We start from the raw sequence: 13,070 nt of genomic DNA, 5'->3' as shown, positions 1-13,070 counted from the left end.
ACAAATAGACTGCCAGCCCTGGGCTCTGGGGCTCCAGTCTGGAGGGAGAAACAGATACATCTTCAGAGAAAGGAGCTTCACAGCAGAGTCTCAGAATGACATCGATGTACTCATGTGCTGCACAACTGCACAACCTCAGAGACATAAACTCCGAAGAGCAGGAAGCTTGGTGACAATCCTCAGAGTCCCCTAGGGTGTGTGCTTGTAGAATACAGATCCTTTGACACACTGGTGCGCACTGGGAGGTGTCTGTGAAAGACAGGGCTCCCCACCCCTGAGGACTGGAGACTAGATGAACTTGTTCAAGGATGTGGGTTGAGACTTTTCAACAGTCACAAAGAGCTGCATGCTTGTCTGGAATGGGCTGCTAGACACAGCAGCTTTGGAGCAGACTGGCACTGCCTGGGAGATCACCAACAGCCTGGGAGAGAGAGAGGTGGGTGCAGAGGTCATCTGGGGCCAGTGGTTGTCCACTTGGGTAGGACAAGCATGCGCTCTGATGGGGTGAGCTGAAGGCTACAGGACAGTCACTAAACTGTCCCTCTCCCTGTTCCCACCTCCACATCAGTTTCTAAAATGTCAACTTATGAGAAAATGGTTTTTAAAAGATCTTCTTTCATCTATAGAATATTTCACATATGGAAGTGAGCATTTATACCAGACTGTTACTCACATTAGCATCCTTGATATCTGGTCCTCTCAGCACCCAGTTTGCAGTTCAGGGAATTCCTAGGGGTAGGGCAGGATCCAGCAGGGAAACAGGTGGAAGGATTAGCCATCCCTTAGACCTTCTTCCTGAAGGCTCAGAGCTGCTGGAGAAGAGCACAGGGCAGGTTCCAGAAGTGTGGAGAGAGGGCTGCCCCTGGCCTTGACCAGCACTGCCTTTGGGTAAACAGACATGTAAGAGGGGCTTACAGAGACTCATTGGTAGACTGCTATGGGCTCAGGATGTGCTAGGTGACAGAGTCTCTCTACATTTTTCAATGCAAATTACTCACAACTTCACAGTGTTGAAAGGAAGGAGGGTACAAGCCCATGGCCATTTCTTCTGGTAGAAAGCATTCTCATTTTCATGTGTCAAGGTGTGGGGTAGAGATGGTCATTTAGACAAAGGCTGTTCCCCTTTGTTCCTTCCTAACAGACCCTTAGTTTGTTCAGTGTCAATGTGTCCAGGCTCCAGGGATAAATCATGATTAGACCAAGGCAACTAGAATAATTCTGTTTTCTTTCACAATTGATTGGTACCTTGTAACCCAGTTCTGAGCAATGAGATATAAGAAGATAGTGATGGAAGGATACTGTGAATTATTAGCTCCAGGATAAAACAGGCTCACAGAAAAACAAGGCCTTTAACCCCTTCTTTGCTTTCTGCTTTGGGTACTGATATGTACTGATGACATCTGATGCTGTAGGAGCCATCTTGAGACCATGATGCAATAAATCTGAGGATAAAGGTGAAAGGTTGAGGATTGTGCTATTGGAGGGTCTTTGATGGTCTTGTTAAGCTACCACTTGTTAAGTAAACAATTGGCATATTTGTGGCATAAGCCACCGTTAGGCAGATTTTTCAGTTCTACTGAAATATATCCTAACTAGTATTCTATACCAATAATGGAAATTGGACATCAGAGTAGTTAATAAACTGAAATGTGTACTGTGAATTCTGCCAGGTGGGAAATACAAATCATTCTCTGCTTAGGTGGAGCACTGAGCCTTACTGACACCAAATCTATTTGTATATTGATTGATTATCCATTGACTTTCATTGAGAGCTAGCACAGTATAGTAGAAAGGTCACTGAACTAGTGTCGAGAGAGCCAAGTTTTGATCTCAACTCTGCAATCTGAGGCCTTAGTTCCCTCTCTTCATAGAGGAAACAAAAGGAATTGAAATAGAATCAGGGTCTTCTGTTATTAATTTGGGCATTGATCCAGGACAGATATTCATAATACATTTTTTTTAACCAGTGAAAGCCTTCACTTCTTAAAATCTATAAAATTCATCTTTAAATAAGATGTCCTTAATGTGAACTAATGTTTTATTTTAGTGATAAAAGAAATGAATAAGAAAGAGTTTAAATGGGTTTCCACTGTTTGTTGAAGAATTCAATAAATATAGATTACATCTATATAATTTTAATTGATCCATGGTGAAGAATTTAGGGAGCTTCCTCCTCCTTAGTTAAGTTTGTGTTGGAAAACACCGAACTAGATGGCTCTTTAAGATTCCTTCCAGCACTAACATTCTGATTGTAAGTAGAAAAATGTGTTGGAGTTCTTTGCCAATACAGAGAGCCAAAATGGTGGCCTCAGCTGGTGGTGTTCTAGTTTTGGGGGGCCAGGACAGAAGCACTCAGAACAGAAGCTGGGATGGCATCCTGGCTTCCTGCTTATTGTTCAAGTCCACACTGACTTTCTGGGTCAGGGAGCGTTTTGCCAATGCCATTTCTCACTATTGACCCTGAATGAAAATCTGAACACATTGTTCCATGGAAGCAAAGCAGAAAGCTCCAATTTGGGAAGCCTGTGAGATCCTGGCCTGTGCAGAGCCATTTCTGATGCCCTTATAATTCTTGTTTTACTAGAACAAGATTAGTGACTGAGAGTCACATCATAAAATGATGGAGGACACTATTTAGTAAGCTTTACTATTGGCTCAGTGCTGTATGTGATGCATACATACTAAGATGTCTGCATACTCATAGTCTAGAGAAGCTAACATTACAAGGAGCCAAATCTCATTTTTCTGGACAGAAGTAAAGCAGTTGACAGTTACATAAATACCCAGACATAATTATTTTCCTCTGGAGTGGGGCTGCTCTCTGATTTGATTAAATCAGACATGATTAGCCCATCTCAATGACTATTGAGGCTTCTCCCTTTCAGGGTGGCCTCAGAGAGCCTCTCAGACTGAATTTTCTTGACACATAACCACAGCTGGGTTCTGAAAATGGAGCCCAATATCCCCAGTGTATTGCCATGATATCCTAGGAGTATCTATTCCCCCCAGAAAGTCAAAACTCAACCATCATGAATTTTTATCACACATCCGCTACAGTCAACCAATCTGGGGTCCTAGCAAATTAGCTCTATTCCTCATTTCAGAGCAGTTTGATGAAAGATATTCTATCAGTACTGTTCTATGCTGATGTGAGTGTGTCTCCCAAAGGTTCATGTTGTAGAAGCTTAGTCCCCAAGTTAAGTACTAAGGTGACAGTACTAAGGTGGTAGGTCCTTTAAGAGATGATTAGTTCCTAGGGCTCCATCACTGAAAGGGATTGATCAATGTAGTTCTCAAAAGACTGAGCTAGTTCCCTCAAAAGTGAATTGTTATAAAAGAATAAGGCCAGCCCTTTCTTGGTCTATTGGTTTCTTGCTCACGTGTGCCCCTTCTGCATATAGCCTTTTTCTTTTTTACTTCTTTGCCATGTTGTGACAGAGCCAAGGGGAACCCTCACCAAATGTCAATGCCATGCTGTTTGGACCTTCCAGGCACCAGAATCATGAGACAAACTTAGGTTCTTTATACATTACTGACTATCAGGTATTTTGTTATAGCAACACAAAACAGACTAACAACTGGTCTGAGTCCCAATAAGGAAATGGAGCAAGGATACAGGGTTAGCTGAATACATATATGTCTGTTATAGCAAGGAGGGATGTCTTAAGAAGAAAAGGATGTTGAATCAGAAATAGAATGAGACTCAGCACTTTTGGTCATAGAAGGCCAGCACATCACCCTTCCATGTGGAGAAAGACTGCCTGATAAAGAAAGAAGCTAATGCCAAGGAAAGCAAAATAAGGTGGGCAAAAGGTGACAGGTTCTAAATTTGAACTCCTAGGAACAGGAAGTCTTGTATTTATGAGATCTATAAGCCAATAGATTTTCTTTTTCTTAAAAAAAATGAAGTCAGGTAGACTGCAGATGTGATAAAAAAAAAAAAGTCTAGTTTCTTTATCAGGAAGACAGGCAGCAAGGTAAGTCCCAAAATTTTTAGGAAGGTCAACTAAATAAAAAACCCAAAACCTGGGCTCAGAGATTGAGAAAAATGATGATGATGATAATAAAAGTGGTTTGGAGGTACAAGTGCTTCATAGTTTCTAAAGCATCATCCGTTCTCAAGAGCATACAGCATGTACTATAAACATGGTCTCAATGCTGCAGAGCACTGTGGTACTATTAGACCTTTGATCTGAGTACTCTACATTTGGGAATGCAATCTAGGATGGCATTAGCTTTTGGGGACATCTCATTCCAAAGAACCTCATTGCTACAAGATTTCTTTGGAGCTGGGAGGTCAAATATTGTTATTGATTATGACTCACATTCCAACTGTAAAGAAGTACTCAAGGTCACAAAACTAATAAGTGACAGAATTGAGAATGGAACACAAAGCATCTGAATTCAAGGTCTACCACAGTATCATCCAATTATCTATTCAGTTATTCATCCATCCATCCACCTGTCCCTTCTTTCCTTCCTTCCTTCCTTCCTTCCTTCCTTCCTTCCTTCCTTTCTTCCTTCCTTCCTTTTCTTCCTTCCTTCCTTCCTTCCTTCTTTCCTTTTTTCCTTCCTCACTTCTATTATGTTTTCTCACCCATCTATCCATTCATCTATCTAACAAACACTCATGCTCCTTTTATGTGACAATCTTTTGGCTTCTAGAGTAAAAAGTGTAGCATTAGTTCTTAGGCATCCCAGGGCAAATGAAGTCTCATTAGAATTTATATCTAAATTACTTAGGGTTCTCCAGAGAACCAGAACCAATAGGTTGGCAGGCTAAAGATCCATGGAAGAGATGATGTTCTGGCAAAATTTCCTTCTGCTTGGTGAAGGTCAGTGTTTTCTTCCATTCAGGCCTTCCACTGATTGGATGAGGCCCACTCATATTAGGGAGGACCATTTGCTTTTCTCAGCCCACCAATTCAAATGTTAATCTCATTTGAAAATAACCAGAATAATGTTTGGCAAAATATCTGGGTACCATGACCCAGTCAAGTTGACATATATGACAATGCATAATTCTTACCAACAAGGCTACAGATTGCAAAGGTTCCTCCAGATATTTCTGGCATTCCCCAGAGAAAATCTTGACTATATGGAAACAAGTCTACTTAGGTTTTTTGACTTTGGCTTCATGATGAAAGGCCACCCATTGACCAACCTCTTAGGGTAGCAGGGAGCCCTCTTCATGGCCCTGCTCCAGGGCTGACAGAGGTCATGGTTTCCCTGAGGGCTGTGATCATACCCATAGTTTCCATCACATAGCAGTTCTTTCCTGGCAGAACCAATCTTGAACTCCTAGGGTACCAAAACCCTGTTGAGATGTTTGATAAAGAGACATGAGAAAAGAAATTTGGGTGGTTCTTTGTCCCTTGGGTTCTGGACAGTTCAGTTTTTCTTTCTCTCACATACTCTTACTACAAAATCAACTTTTCTTATGTGGATCTCTACCAAATGAGCTGTCTGATCTCACTTAAAGCTTCTGACCACAAACCTCAAAAAGGCAACAAGCCCATGGCAATCCCTTCTAGGAAGCTTGCTATTTGTCCTCTGATAAAACTATGTCACATTTTCTTCTCTTTCTTCAAACCTACATTTCCTCCACTCTTTATTCATCTCACTCTTTGTTGAGAAAGTGAAAATAATAATGCAAGATCTCCATATTTTTAATACTAGGTCAATAAAGGTATCTTCTCTGCTTTCCATGTTACCAAGTTACCAAATCCTGTGGATTCTCCCCCATGCTCCTTTTGCTGGTTCTCTCAGAAGCATTTGACACAGCTGGCCCCTCCTTGCTTCTTAAAATACTTCCATTTCTCAGCTTCCATGGTCAAAATTTTGTTCTTTGTCCTCTACTCAATTCCCATGAAGAAGATTCCAAGTTTTGATTCCACATAGTCTTCTCTTCTTTGTTTGTACACACTCCCGTTTGGTGATCTCATTCAATCTCATCACCCTAAAGCTTGAACCACCTTTATTCTAGATTTCTATCTCCAGCCTCAGGAGACTTCTTTCTCCTGAGCCCCAGGTTCATATATCTACCTGTCCAGTTGTGTTCCTTTGGGTCTTCCAAGAAGCAGTCTGGCTTAGACATGCCAGAGATTTCTAGGAAGAAACACTCATAAAGTAAAACAGGTAAGAAGCTGGAGTAGGCAAGATGAGTCTCCAGACAGTGGTGTGGATCTGATGTCATAGAAGGAGATGGGGAAGGAAGGAGAGGTGGGCAGGAAGAGTCTCAGACTGCAGTACAGTTTCAGGAAATGTTCAGCTAGGATACTAGTGGGTCCTTGAGCCATTTGTCTTACAGGAGTGAGCCTTCCCTAGTACTTCTATTGTCCTCAGTCAGGGACTGGGAACAGCCTGGGGGGAATGTGGCCTCTGTGAGAAGGGCAGAAACTGGTTTCATAAGGCAGTTTTTCTTCCTGCAGTGAAAGATCTAAGTAACATGTTGTTATGGCCACAGTATTAGTTAGTGCGTCCTCTTGGATTTTTTTCTTCTGAGGATTGAACCCAGGGACACTTTACCACTGAGCCACATCCCCAACTGTTTTTATATTTTATTTTGAGACAAGGTCTCACTAAATTGCTGAGGCTCGTCTCGAACTTGCAGTCCTCCTGCCTCAGCCTCTTGAGTCACTGGGATTACCCACTGTGCCACTGCACTTGAATCTTCCTGGATTTCTACTAGACATCTCAAACTTAACATAAAATAAAAATAGAAATCTTCATTGTCCTTATCATATGGGTGTTTCTCTTAAGTTTTTGTCATCTTGGTAAATGGTCTCACTTTCTTCCAGATGCTAAATCCAAAAATCTAGAATTTATTCCCTACAAGCCAGCACATCCTGCTGGCTTACCTCCCAAACCTCAAATCCACTTATTTCTCATCACCTCCAGTTACCAACTTATTTCAAGCCTCCACTCCTTCTCAGATGGTTTCCTAAATGACCCTTCCACAGTTAGTCTACATAGTTACTCAGTTACCCAAACTGGGATGAAGGGGCCTGGTATTTATCTCTCATGTTGCTAAGCAGTTGAAGGCCCCAAAGAAGATGATTCTTCAACTGAGGCAATTCATGTTGGTGCTAAAAGCCAAGGGATGTCTAGCAGTGTTCCCAATGGATGAAGTGACATGTTCTTCATTCATGAAGGGAGATCTGGGTGGTGCGTCACAGAGACGACTACACAAACTTTCCTGGAAGCCCCATATAGTAACTTATATTTACATCTCAGAGACCAGAACTGTGGCTATCTGTAGCTACAAGTTAGCTGGGAAATGAAGATTTTAGCTAGGCACAATTAAGGTTCTATTATTAAGAAAGAAGAGGAGAATATTTAGGGTATTTAACCAGGCCAACAGCAGCTTCTAGCATGGTGCCTCTTGCCCACCTTCTTCTCTCTCTTCTCTCTACTCTTCCAGTGCTTTAGCATTAAAATAAAGTAAATAAGCAAACAAAGCAAATGCATAAACAAGAAAAACAAACATGAACAAATCTCCTTCCTCCTTCATTAGCTAATAAACAAAAGCTTAGAAGAAATCTCATTGCAGGCACAAATAAAAATACATGCATATAGATCTTGCAAAGACGATGGTTGCTGCCATGCTAAAGATATTTCCATTTTTTCTGGGGCCAGCTGAGCCAAGATGAAGAAATATAGACTCTTCCCTCAGAAAACTTACAATTATAATAAGGAAACAGACTAATTTAAGATAATTTGATATAAGACAATGCCCTGAGTGACAGGGGAGGGATGTTCTGGAGACAGAGTGGACAGAAAGGATGAGTACCCTGGTCTATGTCAAAGAGTCAAGGAAAGTTCCAGAAACCAAGAGATACTGGAGACATCATCTTAAGGAGAGAAGAGTAGATGTTTTCCAGGGGTCAAAAGGACAGGGACATGGATGACAGGCAATATTCAACTGGTGTTGGAGAGTGTGAACACTGAGCAGGTGGAATCTAAGTACAGGAGAGACAGAGTGTGGGACAGGGCCAGGTATCTGCAGCCAAAACAGTGCAGGCTGAGCAGCCACAGTTATTTCCCTGGGTCTTTACCCTCACTGCCCACCCAGCTCTAGGCCGAGAGGTACTCTTCTGAGCAGATCTCCAAACTAAGGTAAATGTGGCCTCTGAAAGGATTGCTGGAGAGGGAGGAAGGAAGAAGGCCTGTAGCCAGTGGCAGGTGGGTAATGTCTATTACTGTATTAATTTCTATAAAGAGCCCTTTCACAATTGTCTAGACAGGAAATTGAGAAGGGAACTCAGTGGAAAACATCAATTGTGCCCATGCACCCAGCTGCTCCAGTAATATAAAAGCAGCAGCAGTTGGAGGTATGACAGAAAAGGCTCTGGGTTTGAATTACAGCTGTGGCATTTATTAAACACATGGTCAAAACTTTTCTTAGCTTCATTTTCCCCATCTTTCAAATGGTATGGAGTGGACCCTGTGGTCTGCATACTCAGTAACTATTTACCCTCTGTATTCTTTCCTACAAAACCCCAATGCTGTTTGGGAAACTCCCTTGCTCAGTGAGACTACATGCTTCAAAGGGAGCAGACTCCAGTCCTGGGCTCACAAGGACTGATGTTTCCTCTTAGGTAAGTAGGGTGGTTCCATTCCTTTTGGTAGGATTGGTTAGATGTGGGCATATGATTTAATTCTGGTGAATGCTATGAGAGGGGAAGTCTTTGGAAAGCTTCTGGGAAAGATTAAGATTATAAAGAGAGATGCATTAGGATAAAAGTCTCACTTCTTCTATTAGACCTTGTATTACCTGCAAATGAATTTCAGAACTTTAGCAGCCATCTTGCCAGCATAAGGCAGTCTTGTCAAGAAATATGAGACCTAGATGATGGCGGTGAACCACCAAATTAACCAACCCCAGAACATCCCCACCCCAGAACTTCTTTTTTTTAATTTTCATTTCTTTTTTTTAAATTTATTTTTATTGTAAACAAATGGGATAAATGTTGTTTCTGTCTGTACATGGAGTAACAGCATACCATTTACATATTCATACATTTACATAGAGTAATGATGTTTGATTCATTCCGTTATTTTTTCCTTCCCCCCACCCCTCCCACCTCTCTTTTCCCTCTATACAGTCCCTCCTTCCTCCATTCTTGCCCTCTCCCACTCCCCATTACGTGCAGACTTTCTTATTACATGAAAAAATAAATCATTTCTTGTTCGCATTAATCACATGGAGATTTTCAGCTATTTGCAGCTAAAGACAATCCAATTAATGCAAAGGTTATCTGCCACATTAGGGATCAAACACAATGACATGTGAAAGAGCCAACTCAAAGCCAATGCACCAAGTACATAATATATACTTATTTATTTGAGTTCCATTTTGTTATAATTTCCTTCAAAATCCTCACTATGCATGCAAAAACATTTTTTTTGAAAAATTTTTGCATTTGGCTCTGTCTGGGGTCACCACCATCTAGGTCATTGTTGAGCCAATTCAGTATTTGACCTGCTTCCCAGCCACTTCCAACTCTTGGTCCAGAAGTGGTCCTCAGAGCAGAGAACCCACAGCATGGGACTCAGGGCATAAAGATAAAGCCTTCCATTTTTGGCCTAAGGAGTATTCCTCCAAGAAAAGATCAGGACATCTTAAAAGAAAGTATATAATTTTAGAAAATAGGATTCAGGAAGCTTGGGATTAACTTTGTTAGTAAATTGGTCTCATGTCCATGTTAGGTACCTCCAAACAGAGAGAATTTGCAATTTTAGGATTCTTGTTTTGCTTGTCCAATTTGGGAATTAGTGCATAGACTCCAGATGAAACAATTGAACAGCATGAAAGCAATGTACAGTATAAATATTCGTATTTCCTAACTACTTGTCAGCTATTTCCAGTGAGTAAATATTTACACATTTCCCTCTCCCCCTGTGGAAAGCAGTACTCACATATATGAACATAAATATTTTGGTGTATGTAAATATTTACTTGCACGAGCAATATATTTCTTTCTCTAGTCTCCCTTGTAAGTTCTTTAATAACAGAACAATTCCTGCTTACAAATAAGTTCTGATCTTGCAATTCTCCTAGAATATTCTGCAAATGAGAGGCATTTTTATGGTAGTGGTTAATTACTAGTTAGCCAGAACAGCTGGGCTCAAAGGGAACTCGGCATCCAACTAGCTGTGTGACCTTGGGTAACTTGTTGAGTCATTCTGAGCCCCGAGTTTCTTTGTCTGTAAGATGAGGGTAATAATGGTATCTATCTTATAGGATTGTTGAGAGGATTAAATAATTTAATGTATATAAAGTGCTTTAGAGAGAATTTGGCACATTTTAAACCATAATAAATAAATAGATATTAAAATAAATATTTATCATTGCCAGTCATGGAAGTCTCACCCTTTTCTACATAGTACTATGGATATAAAGATGTTTATAAAAAAATCTTAATTTTTTCTGAGTGTCTCTTTTTAATCATTCAAAGAATTTTCAAATGCTAACAATAGATTCCACATGAGTGAATTGCTCCAGATTGACTTGATCATTTCCCACAATTCTCTGGGTTAGTGGTCATCATTTTTAAGCATTTGCTTTTTGCTAAGCTATGTGTTTTAAAAGGCAATATTGCATTCCATCATTACAGCAAACTTATGAGGGAGATAATATTAGCATCTCCGTTCTCAGATTAATAAATAGAGGCTCAATGAGACTAACTAATTTACTTTAAATTAAACCACCGGGAAGTGGTGGAATTGAGGCTCAAACACATATCTTCTGGATGCCAAAGTCTTTGCTTTAAACCATCATACCACATTGTTTCCAACATTTAAAGAGATAAGCCCCTTGCAGGCAAGGCTCAAGGGCTTTTACTGTCATGAAGTTGGGGTAAATTCCATTCTACTTTCTTGTTTCTGGAAAAACATACATCATTGTCAAACCAACATTGCCTCACTTAGAGTCTTAACAACCCCATGTTATAAAAGTGGTTGACTGGGTAATTGCTAGGTAGTGGTGGTGCTGAGTAGTACATGCAAGGTCCTGTCTTTTAAATTTTAACCTGGATTTTTCTTAGTCACTCGTATTACGCAGACTGTCTGCCCCAGCTCTGGTCTTACATTTGTGTTGCCTAGCTCTGCCAGATTGTGTATTGATTTGAAACTTTGGGGTGTCAGGCATATGATTCTTGTTCTCAGGAAGCCCCCAAATGTATCTTCTGAACAAACCTTCTTGTTACATGAGGTAGTCATAACTCTCAATCATGTTTTCTCTAGTTTGGGACTTTCCGTTGCCCTTGAACACTAGGTGTCTCAGTAATCACTGTGTCAAGGCCAATGGTATCTTCCAGGGCTCCAAGACCTTGATCCACTTGACCACCTAAACTGCCTTAGAAAGATGGCCTCTGACTCTCTTCCACCTTCCAAATCTATCATTACTGTACGGAACTGGCAGAACCCTTGTTCTAATTGAGCCTTTAAAAATGCAGTTCTTTTGCTTTCCAACATCTCTGCATAGAAGGAGGTTCATCTGTCCTTTGAGAAAAGTGAATCCAAGTATCCAGCACAATTCTGTCACGTAGACCTGCCCTTTCCCCCTTAGGCTTACTCTTTCAGATGCATCCCACATTCCAGTTAGTGAACCAGTTGAAAAAACAATGAATGATTACCAAAGAAATATTTTTGAGTGCCTACTATGTGTCAGACATGGTATTCAGCTCAGAAAACACAGAAAGAAATAAGATTTGGTTCAAGTTTGCAAAAAGTGTACAACCCTTAAAGGTAGATGTTATGATTTAGATACGAGGTATCCCCCAAAAGCTCATGTATGGGACAATGCAAGAAGGTTCAGAGAGGAAACAATTGGGTTATGAGAGTCTTAATCCTATTAGTGATTTAATCCCCTGATAGGGATTAACTGAATGGTAACTGAAATGGTAGGGTATGACTGGAGGAGGTGGGCATGGAGGGTATAGCTTTGGGGGTATATATTTGTATCTGGCCAGTGGAGACTCTCTCTCTACTTCCTGATGATGCAAGCTGCTTCCCTCTGCCACACTCTTCTGCCATGATGTTCAGCCTCACTTCAAGCCCCGAGGAATGGAGCCAGCCTTCTATGGACTAAGGCCTCTCAAACTGTGAGCCCTCAAATAAACTTTTCCTCCTTCAAAATTGTTCTGGTCAGATCTTTTAGTCACAGCAGCAAAAATGCTGACTAAGACAGCAGAAGAACAAGAATGTAAGTGATTGTTATGGTTTAGATGTGAGGTATCTCCCAAAAGCTCATGTATGAGACAATGCAAGAAGGTTCAGAGGAGAAATGATTGGGTTATGAAGCCTTAACTCAATCAATGGATTAATTCCCTGATGGGGATTAACTGAGTGATAACTGAAATGGTAGTGTTTGACTGGAGGAGGTGGGCATGGGGAGCAAGCCTTCAAGGTATATATTTTATATCTGGAGAGTGGAGTCTCTCTCCGCTCTCTGATCATCGTGTGAGCTGCTTTCCTCTGCCACACTCTTCCACCATGATGTCCTGCCTCAATGTGAGCCCTGAAGAATGGAGTCGGTTGTCTATGGACTGAGACCTCTGAAACCATCAGTCATCAATTAAACTTTTCTTTCTCTGCAATAGTTCTGACCAGGTCCTTAAGTCACAGCAGCGAAAAAACTGACTAAAACAGTGATAAAATCTAGGGTAAGAAATGATGAAAGAGATATGTGTTTAGGATTCTATGGAAGTGGAGAAAAGCATCAGTAAAGGAAGGCTCCTAACCATGCTAAGAAGAGAATGTTAGAGAAGGTAGAGGGAGGAGGATATGTCTAAGAGGTGACAGAGGCTGGCATGAAAGTGAACAGGCATTGTTTAAGGTTTCTACTGCTGCCTAACAAATCACCCCAAAACAACATATTAATAGCCCAGACTCTGAAATGGAGGCTGGAATCAGGTGGGTGGTTCTTCTGCTAACCTTGCTGTTGAACACTCTTATGGCTGAAATCAGCTGGCAGATTGACTGAAGATTGGATTCAGCTGACCTTTTCTCTCCAAGTATTCTTGAAGCCTCTTTCTCTTCTCATGGTTGTTTCATGTGTTCTCTAG

Source organism: Sciurus carolinensis, chromosome X (assembly GCF_902686445.1).
Source record: "Sciurus carolinensis chromosome X, mSciCar1.2, whole genome shotgun sequence".
NCBI lineage: Eukaryota > Metazoa > Chordata > Mammalia > Rodentia > Sciuridae > Sciurus > Sciurus carolinensis.
This window is presented reverse-complemented; position numbering follows the sequence as displayed.